This window comes from Sturnira hondurensis, unplaced genomic scaffold (genome assembly GCF_014824575.4).
Source record: "Sturnira hondurensis isolate 20B ecotype Veracruz unplaced genomic scaffold, ASM1482457v3 Scaffold0013190, whole genome shotgun sequence".
NCBI classification, from domain to species: Eukaryota; Metazoa; Chordata; class Mammalia; order Chiroptera; family Phyllostomidae; genus Sturnira; species Sturnira hondurensis.
This window is the reverse complement of record NW_028085821.1, coordinates 2,554,783-2,565,964: the sequence shown is the minus strand read 5'-3', so window position 1 is coordinate 2,565,964 and position 11,182 is coordinate 2,554,783. Positions and strand designations below refer to the sequence as shown.

The following is an 11,182-nucleotide window of genomic DNA, read 5'->3' as shown; positions in this document are numbered from 1 at the left end:
AAACACACACACACCCCGGTGACACAAAAATCTGTGTTTTGGGGAACCCAGGCCAGGGAGCAGGGGGATCCGCAGCTCCCAGGCGTTGCTCTCGGGGACAGTGGACGGCTCTGCCCCACCTGGGAGGATGCTTTTGTTTCTATCTCAGGTTGCTGCCCGCCGATTGGCGGCTGGGCTGGAAGGGAGGGTCCACAGGAAACGCGACACTGGGGATGCTGCCCCCTATCACATGATGGAAATTTCCACTCTTAGGCGGAAAGAAAAGGAGGAAGGTTCTCTCAATCCACCCTTTTCCGATACTTCCCCTGGATCCCGATCCCGAGAGGGTAGAAAGAAGGGCAGGTGAGTGGAAGTTTTTATGTTTTCTGTTAGAGACTTGTCAATATGCAAACTTGTGGCTGGATCCTAGGTGCGGTGTGTGTGTGCCCACGCGCTTGTGCGCGTGTGGAAATACGCACACGTTTGCAGCCCGTCTCTCAGCTGTCTGGGGCTTAGGTTAGGCGTTGCAGCTCTTCATAACTTGATGAATAACTTGATAATCCCAGATTCTTCTTCATATTTTCTAAAAGTTTGCACTCTGGGCGGGCTGTTGCGGGCTGATGACCGGACTGAACAGCAGCGAAGTAGCGCGGAGGTGAAGCGGTCTCGCTGGGAGGGCTCCAGTGGCTCCCCTGCGCGGAGCGGTGGCTGAGCCGCGGCAGCTTCTCCCGTGGGGGGAAGGGGGTGGCGAACTCGGGGTTGCCCCGGCTTCGGGATTCCCTTAGCGCTGGGATTCTGAGTTGGGTGGACCGTGGCTGTGCAGCCTGCCTATCGGGCGCTGGCTCCACATCAGCTCAGCTCGGGATGGGGTTGGCAAGGTGTTATCCGAGCTTCGGGACCAGTGCCCACGCCCTCAGCGGGAGGGCACTGGGTGTAGAACTTTAAATAGACCCATCGTCCCTGAGAGCTGGGCCACCCGAGAGGCCAACTGGGGGTATCTGGGGGTATCGGACCCCAGGAGTCCCGGGGGAGTCTCCTTCAAGGGAGGAGGAAAAGTGCTGGGTCGAGGGTCCTTGGCCGAATCTCGAGTGCGCGGTGTGGGGGGTGTGGTAGCCCACGTGCGCCATCGGGTTGGAAGCAGGGTGCGGTAGGGGCCGCGGAGATGCCGGGCGAGCCTGAAAAGTGAAGTCTTTGGAACTGAGAGAGGACGTTGGGGAAGAGCGGGGGAAGTCCACAGAGGAGGGGAGAAGGCGAGAACGATAAGAGGCCAGATCCTAAGAAGGGGGAGCAGGAGGGAAAATGGAGAAAAAAGAATGAATGAAGAGAAGAGAGGAAGGAACCCGGATTTAGGGAGCCCCTGGGAGGGTGAGTTGGGAGCATCTCCGAGTGGAGTCTGGAGACTAGAACGGTGAGGACAGGGACCAGCCAGCTGTTTGCGGGGGACAGAGGGCGGGAGGGGCCGGCTCTTTGCCGTCGAGGTACAGGTGGGCTCTGCGACCTGCGTGGATGCCATGTAGGGAGGGAGGCGCTGAGTGTGGTGGTGGGGGGGCAGGAACCCGTGAGTCCCCCTGTTCTCTGCGTGTCGGGGCCAGCCCAGGAGGTGCACAGAGAGCTGCTGATTTGGTTAGAGGAAAGGGGACGAACTAAACTGGGGAAACCCAGGCCAGGGAACCTTGTCCCTACTGTGCTAGGGCGTGTGCCGGGAAGGAAGGGCGCAGTAGTTGGGGGCCTTGAGATTCCTGGTGAGGACCCGGAGATGCTCGGCTGCGTGCCCTCCTCCGCAGGGCGCTTTAGAAGCCTCAGGCTGGTTTTACCGGAAGGGGGAAGGTTGACTGCTGCTGCTTGTTTCTGGGTGCAAAAGGTGCCTCTCTGCCTGCCTCGGGGATGGGGGTGGGGGAGATCTTGGATTCTGGGAATAGAGGTGAAGCGGCAGCTGCTGCCTGGGGCTGTGAGTTGAACAGGCCTGGGCACTTCCCAGGTTTGCATTCTTCTTCGTTATCCACTTGGGAGAAGTGCAGCTTCTCACCTTCACGAAGGGAAGGGGAGAGCGGCCAGACCTTCACTGTAGGAGGCTTGTTTCCCAGTTTCTTAATTCATCTTTGATTGCTTCCCGGCAGCACAATCATTACGACTAAAATGGTTTATGCTGTAGAGAGGGCATCCTACACCTAGATCACAATTTCCAATGTCACGATTCCCAAGGCCTGGTGGCCAGGCCTGTAGCTCGGGCTTGCTTCAGCTTTAGTTATAGCCTTTGGTAGACCTTAACTTTGGGAGCCAGAGGGTTGGAGTAGGGAAATAAGCCCATGGGGGTCCCCCCCCCCCCCACTGCAAACAAGTGTCTACAAGAGTCAGTGAGATTGATGGACTATCTCACAAGGCACATGAGTGTGTGTGTGTGAGTGATGTCTCCTCTCAAATTCGAACAAGTGAGACTACAGAAAAATCTATGTTCTTGATAGAAGTTTGTAAGGACAGAGACACTGGAGAAAACATCTGATCTTCCCAAATTACTGAATATCATGTGTGCAGACACAGGAAGCTTTTATTAAGCTGATTTTATCACAAAAAGCAGGAAGACTGGCATCAGGGGGTAAATAACCTTCTGGGCTGCAGGGCCAGGAGGCGAGCTGAGTGTGCACCACCCAGTGCTCTGAGGAGGCTGGCCTCTGCTAGGTTAATGATCGCAGAGAGAGATATATATTTCTTTTGTATTACCAGGTGCTTCTTTTATGTTAACATTTACTCTAACAACCTTATGAGATACATCCCATTATTATATCTACTTTAAAGATCAGGAAAGGCAAATACACAGTGTGGGAAGCATAGAACATCTTTGGAAGTTCTACCTGGACATTAATTTTTCATAAATATAAGGGAACAATTCTCTTTCATTCTGAATTGTACTTTATCATGGGCAGAACTAGAGAGGTGACTTTCTAGGGACCCAAGGCTGACCTTTTGGTCTCTTGCAGGCTAACCCTATCTTAAGAAAGTCAATGGCATAATCAGGCAGCTGAAGACTAAATCTTTGCAGCCCCAGGATTGGTCTTTTTTTTTTTTTTTTAAACAGATGATGTCTGAGAAATGCCTGGTATAACTATGGCTACCCATCAGCATAGCAAATGCTGAAGGCAAGCATAATAGGCATAGCAGCTTGTGGACTCTGTTCTAAATGTTTTCCTTCTTTTACGTTATTGCCTTTGTTCATTTTCGTCAGTGTGTTTCAGGCATCTATCCTTTTCCCCCCTAACCCTCATATGGACTTACTGATGGTTTCTAACTACTTTTAACAACCTAAACCCCACCAGGTTTATTTTTATATATCCCATGCAATGATTTCCATAAAATCAAAGATTTAATGAGAGTTAATATATTTACTATATAATTATATTCAATATTTAATAAGGGTTAATATCTTTTAATAAATATAAAAATAATAATTTTTGCAAATGTGCTTCCACATATCACCCAAAATGACCTTGCATGGCACTACTGCCTTGATGGCATCTTGGAGGAATGGCAAGGGACCGCACAGGGGACAGCATGGGGGACAGCAAAAGAAAGGAAGGGAGGACTCTCTCGGTCAGCCTTTGAGCTAAGCCCTTCATGTGTGCAGATCATGGTTGGTCCTCACATGGTCCTCCATGCTGTAGGTGCTGGTTATCTCCAGTTAGCAAAGGGAGATATTGAAGCTCAGAGAAATTATGGAAAGAGCCGAGGGTCACACAGCTCGCAAGTGACAGTGCTGGCATCAGAACTATGTCTCTTTTATGACAAAGCTCCTGCCTCCAGTAAAGGCAGCAGGGAGAGAAAGACTGCCAGGAGAAGACACTTGAGGAAAGAAGAGGCTTAGGAAGGTATTGCCTAACAGAGTAGGGCGTGAGAGATGGGAGAGTGGAAAAAGCCAATCACTGTCATTCGGCTGCAAACCTCCCTTGGGTCTCCCTTCCACTATTTTTAAGTGACCTAACTCCATTGACGCATTCCACAACTAAGCATCGAGTACCACTGTCTTTCAGAAACTCTATTAGGGAGTTTCCTTTATCCCTGTCTCCTTCACACCTGCCACAGTCCTGGGCAAATACTAAGTGCACAAGAAATGTTTGTTAACTAAATGAATCAGTCTGGAAGTGGGGGAAGAATAAACAAACAGTTACACTTACAGCAAGTTGAGGGCCAGGAAAAATCAGATTTGAGTGCACTACCACTGAACCTGGCTTAGAAAAGGGATCAGAGAACATTTCAAGACTAGGTGATGCCTGAGCTACGTTTTGAAGCAGAAATACAAGTTAGCCAGGCAAGGGAAGCAGGAGAGGATTCTCAACAGGGAGAGCAGTCTGCACAGAAAAAGGAGAAGGTAGGAGCCATAGCTCTGGGACCATAGCTGCTCAGTACCGCAAAGTGCAGGGTGCAAGGGAGGCGGCTGGGAGAGAGGTGCGATCGAGGAGGCCTTTGGGCACTGTCTCTGCAAGTGTCTGTGTCCCCCCCCCCCCCGCCCCCGTCAAGTTCTGAAGCGACTATGCTCTAGGGAACAAAATGACTGAGTACAGTAGGTCCTCACTTAACGTGGTGGACAGGTTCTGCAACTTTAAACCGAAGGACGTATAATAAAACCAGTTTTACCACAGGCTAACTGACATGAACAGGAGTTAAGCTCCTCCGAAATGACATAGAGTGAAAGGACATTATTTGAGCAATTAGCAATACATTTTATTATTTTATCACTTTATTATGGCTCTGCAATAGAGAATTATAGTTATTTAGACTCCTTGTAATGTTAGTGTTTTAAAACACATACACAAATTTGTTGCCCTCTGCTTGGAAAAACCAAGTTATTTCTCTGGTTCTCAAGGGGCCGTTCTACTTTAGCATAGATACAGTCCTCACAATCACGGAAAAGACTTCCGAACAGATGGTCTTCTGTGTTTTCCTCGAGGGGTCACTGGGCTGAGGCAAGGATTTCTCTCTTTATTTTAGTTTTCAGGGGCTTTGTTTTTTATTTCAGTGTGTTATAGAGGAGTTAAGAAGTTTTTTATTTCAATGTGTTATAGAGGAGTTAAGAAGTAAAAATGTATTTACAACATAAAGTGAGGTGGGAGATGGAATAACAGTTGGATGTTTATGCCAGGTGAGAGTCTAGCTTTTGATAACGGACTTTGAAAACTTAACTCCCAAAGTCATTTTTTTTCCTTCAGGAATCTTTTATACCAATTTTTCATTCCAGGCTCAGAGGCCTGCATGTCTCATCACCTTTTCAAACGTTTAAAATACTGCTAGTCATGTTGTTATTAGGAAGGGAATTCAAAGGGTGAGTGAAATCTACAAATGACCCCCCAACCTAATTTCAATTAATAGATTAAATCCTTCACTCTTTAGCATTATATCCTGGCTGTTATATCCTAGCCTCTTAATCTCTCTGAGCTTCAATCTCTTTATCTATAAAATTAAGATCACAATGGCTTTTACCTCAGAAGATGTGTGATAAGAATTAAATTAAAGAAGTTGCCACGTGTAAAAGTGCTTAGAATAATGTCTGCTGTGTAGTAAGCCCTCCATATGGGACAGCTGTTACTACTTCTGCCACCCACAGCATTATTTTGAAATGTTAACATATGTCCATACTCAATGTTCTTTGATAACATGTTTTCCTCTTACTATCATAACTGAAATGAAGGAAACAGAAGAGAGGAAACAATAAAAGGTCTGCCCTGGCTGGTGAGGCTCAGTGGGTTGAGAGCCGACCTGAGGACTGGAAGGTCGCTGGGTTGATTCCTGGGCGGGGCACAAGCACAGATCGTGGGCCCGGTCCCCAGTTGGGGGCATGTAAGAGTCAACAGACGGATGTTTCTTTTCCTCTCTTTCTCCCTCCCTTCCCCTCTCTCTGAAAATAAATAAGTAAAATCTTAAAAAAAGAAAAGAAAAAGGGGCTACATAATGCATATGTACAGCAGTCCAGCCCAGAATATGTCATTTCCTGTATGATAGGATGGAAATGTTCCCTTCCTTCCTGTTGGCTATTTGCCCCTATTGCACCTGATAAATCTAATGTATGTCCATCATTAAAGTGGACGTCGTCTCCAGTTTCCTTGTTTTCTTTTATTTTTGTCACTTTTGATCACTGCTGTCACCCTGGTGCTTCTCATGGGACCTGGCATAAACAGACCCTTGGACATTTGCTGAATGAATGAAAGAATGAAAATCTGCTTCACTTTGCCCCCTGGCAGTATTTATTCCTTCACGAAACACGTTTTCATTGGAATGTTTAAGGCCTTTCCAAAGAGAATTTGTGCCTTGTTGATAGACAATATAAATAGTTTAAAATTAGATTCTTTATCCAGTGTGCGTTGTTGCACAGGATTAAGTGTGTAGTCGTGGGAGTCCAGGTGTGTGGATGGAATCGGAGCGTCGGTGTAGAACGGGCTTCCTGGATCCGGATCTTGGCTCTGGCACTCGGACTTCCTGTGATCGATCACATTTTGGCTCTCCCCCATTCTGCCTGAGTGACCCCGAGCAAGTCACTTAACCTGACTGCTTCATTCTCTTCATTTGTAAAATGAGGGTGAAAAAAGGTGAAGAGATTGGCCAAAGAACATACATGTGTGACCCCTGGACACAGACGACAGGGTGGTGATGGCCAGAGGGAGGGGGGAGTGAGGGCTGGGGGGAGGGGGCAAGGGGAGGGGAAAAGGAACATCTGCAAGGGTGTCAGCACTAAAAATAAAGAAAAAATGAGGGGACTAGTTTTTATCTCATACACATTTTATGAGGATTAAGTGAGATAATAGACATAAAGCATTGAGATTAGTATTTGGCACTGCACATTAGAGGTATTGGCTAAATGAAAGTTTTTTTAAAACCCTGGTTTTCAATGAGATGTAATAATACCTACCTCACAGAATTGGCTCACTGATACTGCACGGCACAAAACAGACACTCCTATAACACCCCCATTACTATTGCTAGTATTATAAATTTTATTTGTATTTGCTACTATGAGGAGTTGGGGCCCTGACCTAGCTATTCCATTTTTGGGTCCATTGAAAGTCTTATTGATTCTGTCTTACCTTTCACACTTAATTTCGCCTCCTTAGCCTGTGTTTGTCCTGTCATTTTTGCCTTGGGTCATTGCCCCTTTTCCACTGCATACGCCTCAGGACAAGGACTTTGCTCTTTGTTTTGGCATACTTTTACAACATTGGGTACACTCACGGTACCATAAAAATGTTAAAGAAGGAAATGGAAAAAAATGTAACTGACCAAGAGGCCAGGTTGGCCAACAGCTGGTTGGGCCGCTGCTCTGTTTGCAGTGTTGGAGCTCCCGCCCAGCAGCATCTCGGCCGTGCCTGGTGGCTAGTGGCTCCTGGCTGTCTGGTGACGCCTGTGTCCTGCACAGCCACTGGGCCACTGAATTGTGCACAGGGCTCAGGGAGCATGAGCTGGGTTGCGGTAGGCGAGCCAGGAGGAACTCGGGACGCCAGTGCCTTCAGGGACCCAGTACTGCTCACAGGTTTGTCTGCTTTTGCTTAACTTTGCTGGAGAGACTAGGCGAGCGAATGAGAGGAGCCTGGAAGGAGGAGCAAAGAACTGAAAAATGAGGGAAGAGGGAGAGATTCATTAGGGACTGTGGTGGCCCTTTCTGTTTTAAGAAATGTTTCCTGCATGGCTACACAGACTATAGTCTTATCTTCTGGAATTTTTCCCTGTGGGAGGAATGTGATATATGGATATGAATGTTCTTGTAAATTCTATGATCTAACTGACCTTTGAGTGATGTAACTGAGAGAGTTTGTGTTTCAAGCCTTTGCGAATGCCTGAAAAGCAATCAGATGGCTCAAACCACTACATAAATGGGGCAATCAGAGTCCTGAGAGCACATTTCATCACTGTTTTATTCTTTTTTTTTTTTTGTCTTTTGAAGCAGTTTTTTAGTAACAGTACACTTAAAAAATGTTTTGGACACTATTTTGGCCAATGTTGCTATGGTATATTTATACTTGCTATACAGAGGTGTTCATGCTACTGGTTGATATATATATAATGTGTGTGTGTGCGCACACACACACACACACACATATGGCCTTTTTATTTTGAAGTAATTATAGATTCATAGGAAGTTGCAAAGGTCACTCAAAGAGACTCCAAATACCTTTTGCCCAATTTCTTCTAATGATTACTCAGATACAATTTTCTTGCAATAACAAAACCAGGAAATTGGCTTTGGGACAATATATGTCTAGTTTTTATGTCATTTTTATTACACACAGAAATTTGTGTAGCTAGCAGCACAGCCAAGACACAGAACCCCCCACTGCCACGAAGACCTCCCCCACACCCCCATCTCCCAGTCCCCGGCCACCAGATGTTTTCCTTCTCTATACTTTTCAGTCATTTTGAGAATGTTACATCAAAGGAATCACAGTGTACACAATCTTTTCGAGAATTTTTTTCCCTAAGCACAATGCTTTTGAAATCCATTATAGTTGGATCAATAGTTGGGTCCTCTTTCTCACTGAGTAGTATTCCAGTTACTTGACTACTCTTAATGGTACGATTTTTCTCTCGAAAAAAAAATCGAGAGAAAATTGGTACTCTTATTCAGAGCTTCAGTGGAATCCAAGAAGTACAGAAGCCACTTTGCAAGGTAAAAAGTGTGAGGACAAAGTTTGAATACGTTTTTCTCTTCAGATAAGAGTGTCATAGGGCAGAAGGATGCATAGACCATGCCTTCATCTAAAACAGACGCCACTGGAGGATTGAAAGGAAGAAACAGGGTATGACAGAGAAAAGTATGCATTTTGACAATAAGGTATAAAATCTGGCACACTTAAAAATGTTCACACCCATATAATAATCTGTTCTATGATTTTATCTTAAGACAACTCAGATTTCTTGAGACTAATAAAAACAATGCCTCTACTACAGAAAATCCCCTGCCTATGTTCAGTCACATAGATGGTAAGTCAGGGACAGAGGCCTGGCTGGAAGTGACCGCAAGTGGCTGTTCAGTTTGACACAGGTCACAGGGAGTCAAAGCAGCATCTTTAGCCCCAGGGCAACTACCAAGGGCCCCGAGATGGCCAGTGTTATGCTTTTCTGTCCTTTCGGCCCACCTGCCAGTGGGAGAAGCTTTTCCCAGACGTGGTTTAAGTTGGGTTTTAAAATGAGAATGTTAGTTTTCCCCTGAATTCTCACAAGCGCGGAGAACCAGCATGGGAAGGGCACCAGTGCTGAATAGTGCCCAGAACAATGAGGTGCAGCCCCTCCCTTCAGCCGGCCCACACTGGACAGCTCTGCCCACCGCCGCCGTGCCTCCCAGCCGAGGAGAGAACAAAATACCTCCTGCTATCTGGGAGTGTAAACCCCCTTTGAGTTTTTAAATTTCCCATTTTGGGCTTCTCAGAGACATGTTAATTCATGAAATCACACAAGCTATCAGTCTGGACCCAAGTCTAACTGAAGGCACTGCCCTAAGTCTTCACTTTCAGGGATTCCTATTATTTGAAAAAGAGCCCTTATGCCGCCCGCTACCGGAGGATGGAGGGCAGGTAAGGGATGCTGGTTCCAAAGCTAACCGCGTAAAGGACTGACGTGGCTCGAACAACTCAGAACTCATTTTATGGGCAGATCTGCTCTTCTGAACCTTCTGAAATGGAATACAATCGCGTGTGCTGTCTTGACAGTACGTTTCATTTGGGGCAGACCTTAGGCACCACACACCACTCGGCAGGCTCTTCTGGGTCATGCCTCCTGTGTGTGCTGCCCGGCCCCACAGCGGGTGGCAGGGCAGGCAAGTCGGCCGGTGGTCTTGTGGGGAGGACCCTTCGTTCTAAACCGGAGACTGAACGGAAGGCCAACTGAGTTCGGGTCACCTCTCTGACGGCACACGGTCACCGACTGGACTAAGGGTGACAGTCAGCAGGGGGTGTGACAGGAGGTGTAAACACAAACACACAGACTGTGGCGCCCAGCTTTGCAGACGTTGTTTTCTTAAGGGGTGATGGAAAGGTTAGTTGGCTTTTTTGAACTTTTTCTTTAAAGAGAAGAAATTGAGCTTCTCTGAAAGAAAAGTAAAATAGAAATGCCTCGTGTACTATGTCAATATAGACAAAAATGAATTACTAGCTTTATTTTCACGCAATTGTGTAGTAATATAGCAGTATCTGCACTTGGAAGAATGAAACCAAAGACAGTGCTTCACATTATTTTTTATACCAGAATTCCATAAACTCCTCAACCTGGCAGTCAAGGTCAGCCTTAGCCAGACTCTCCACAAACATTCCATCTGAGCTAAAGTAAACTCTAGTTGCTCTGGGGCCAAACTTCGGATCCCAGTTCTCCTGCCTGGAACCCTCTGCTCTCTTGTATCATTCTTTCTCCATAATACCGGCTGTATTTGCCCTCGCTCTCATGCTGAGCTCTCCAGTGCATTTCCATGGGTCTTGAAGAAGGTGATCCTGTAGGAATAATGCCCCACACAAAGTGTATTCCCAGTGGTAATGGGATAGTATTAGAAGCCGGGCTCTGCATTTGGACTTGGGGATGTGAGTTCTGACTCAGCCATTTGTTTACCAGCTTGAGTCTTCAAACAAGTTACTCAATCTTTTTTAGTGTTAGTTGCCTCACTTGTAACATGGGGATAATAATAATACCTACCCCAAAGCTGAGATATCACTGAGTTGATACATGTGATATTGTTTGGTTCAATGCTGGCCTATCATGAATATGATTATTACTAATGAGAACTTTAAAAACTGAGGTTTTAGACTTCACAACATTAACAGAATTTTGGTCTGAGTGGAGGATGCAGACCACAAAACTTGATCATTTAGGCTTCTCTGCGTCTCTCAACCCCAACTGCTGCCATAAGAAGGGGACCTCTATGCCTATCAGCCGGGAAGAGAGAATCTCCAGTTGCCCACCCACTGAGACTGGACCCAAACAGATTGAAACAGAATGATCCTTTCCTTCTTAGATCTAATAGAAGTATGCGTGGCTTGGTGGAGATTTTATTTTGGTATGAGGTAATCAAATGATGAATGAATTTCTATAAAGAAAGAAACACATGCTAGATATTAGTCTCAAAGAGTAATTAAAATAGCCTCATGATGAGTCATCCATCTTTGAAGTATTTACAAATACAACCTGTGGCCTAAGTAAAAATTTCAACAAATGAACTGGTTGTTTGATCTACGCATTCAAA

General features: G+C 46.1%; 1 protein-coding gene across 2 annotated transcripts in view; it reads left to right on the top strand.

The window, feature by feature from the left end:
- The first annotated feature begins 288 nt into the window (after window positions 1-288).
- The window catches only part of SLC38A4 (solute carrier family 38 member 4), a 68,310-nt gene continuing 57,416 nt past the window's right edge, over window positions 289-11,182 (top strand). Inside the window, exon 1 of one of the 2 annotated variants that reach the window (XM_037061101.1) lies at window positions 289-342. The gene's annotated coding sequence lies outside the window, so the exon portion shown is untranslated. Of the gene's footprint in view, window positions 343-7,249; window positions 7,490-11,182 lie in introns of those variants that run through there. The other variant, XM_037061100.1, reaches the window with a different exon arrangement.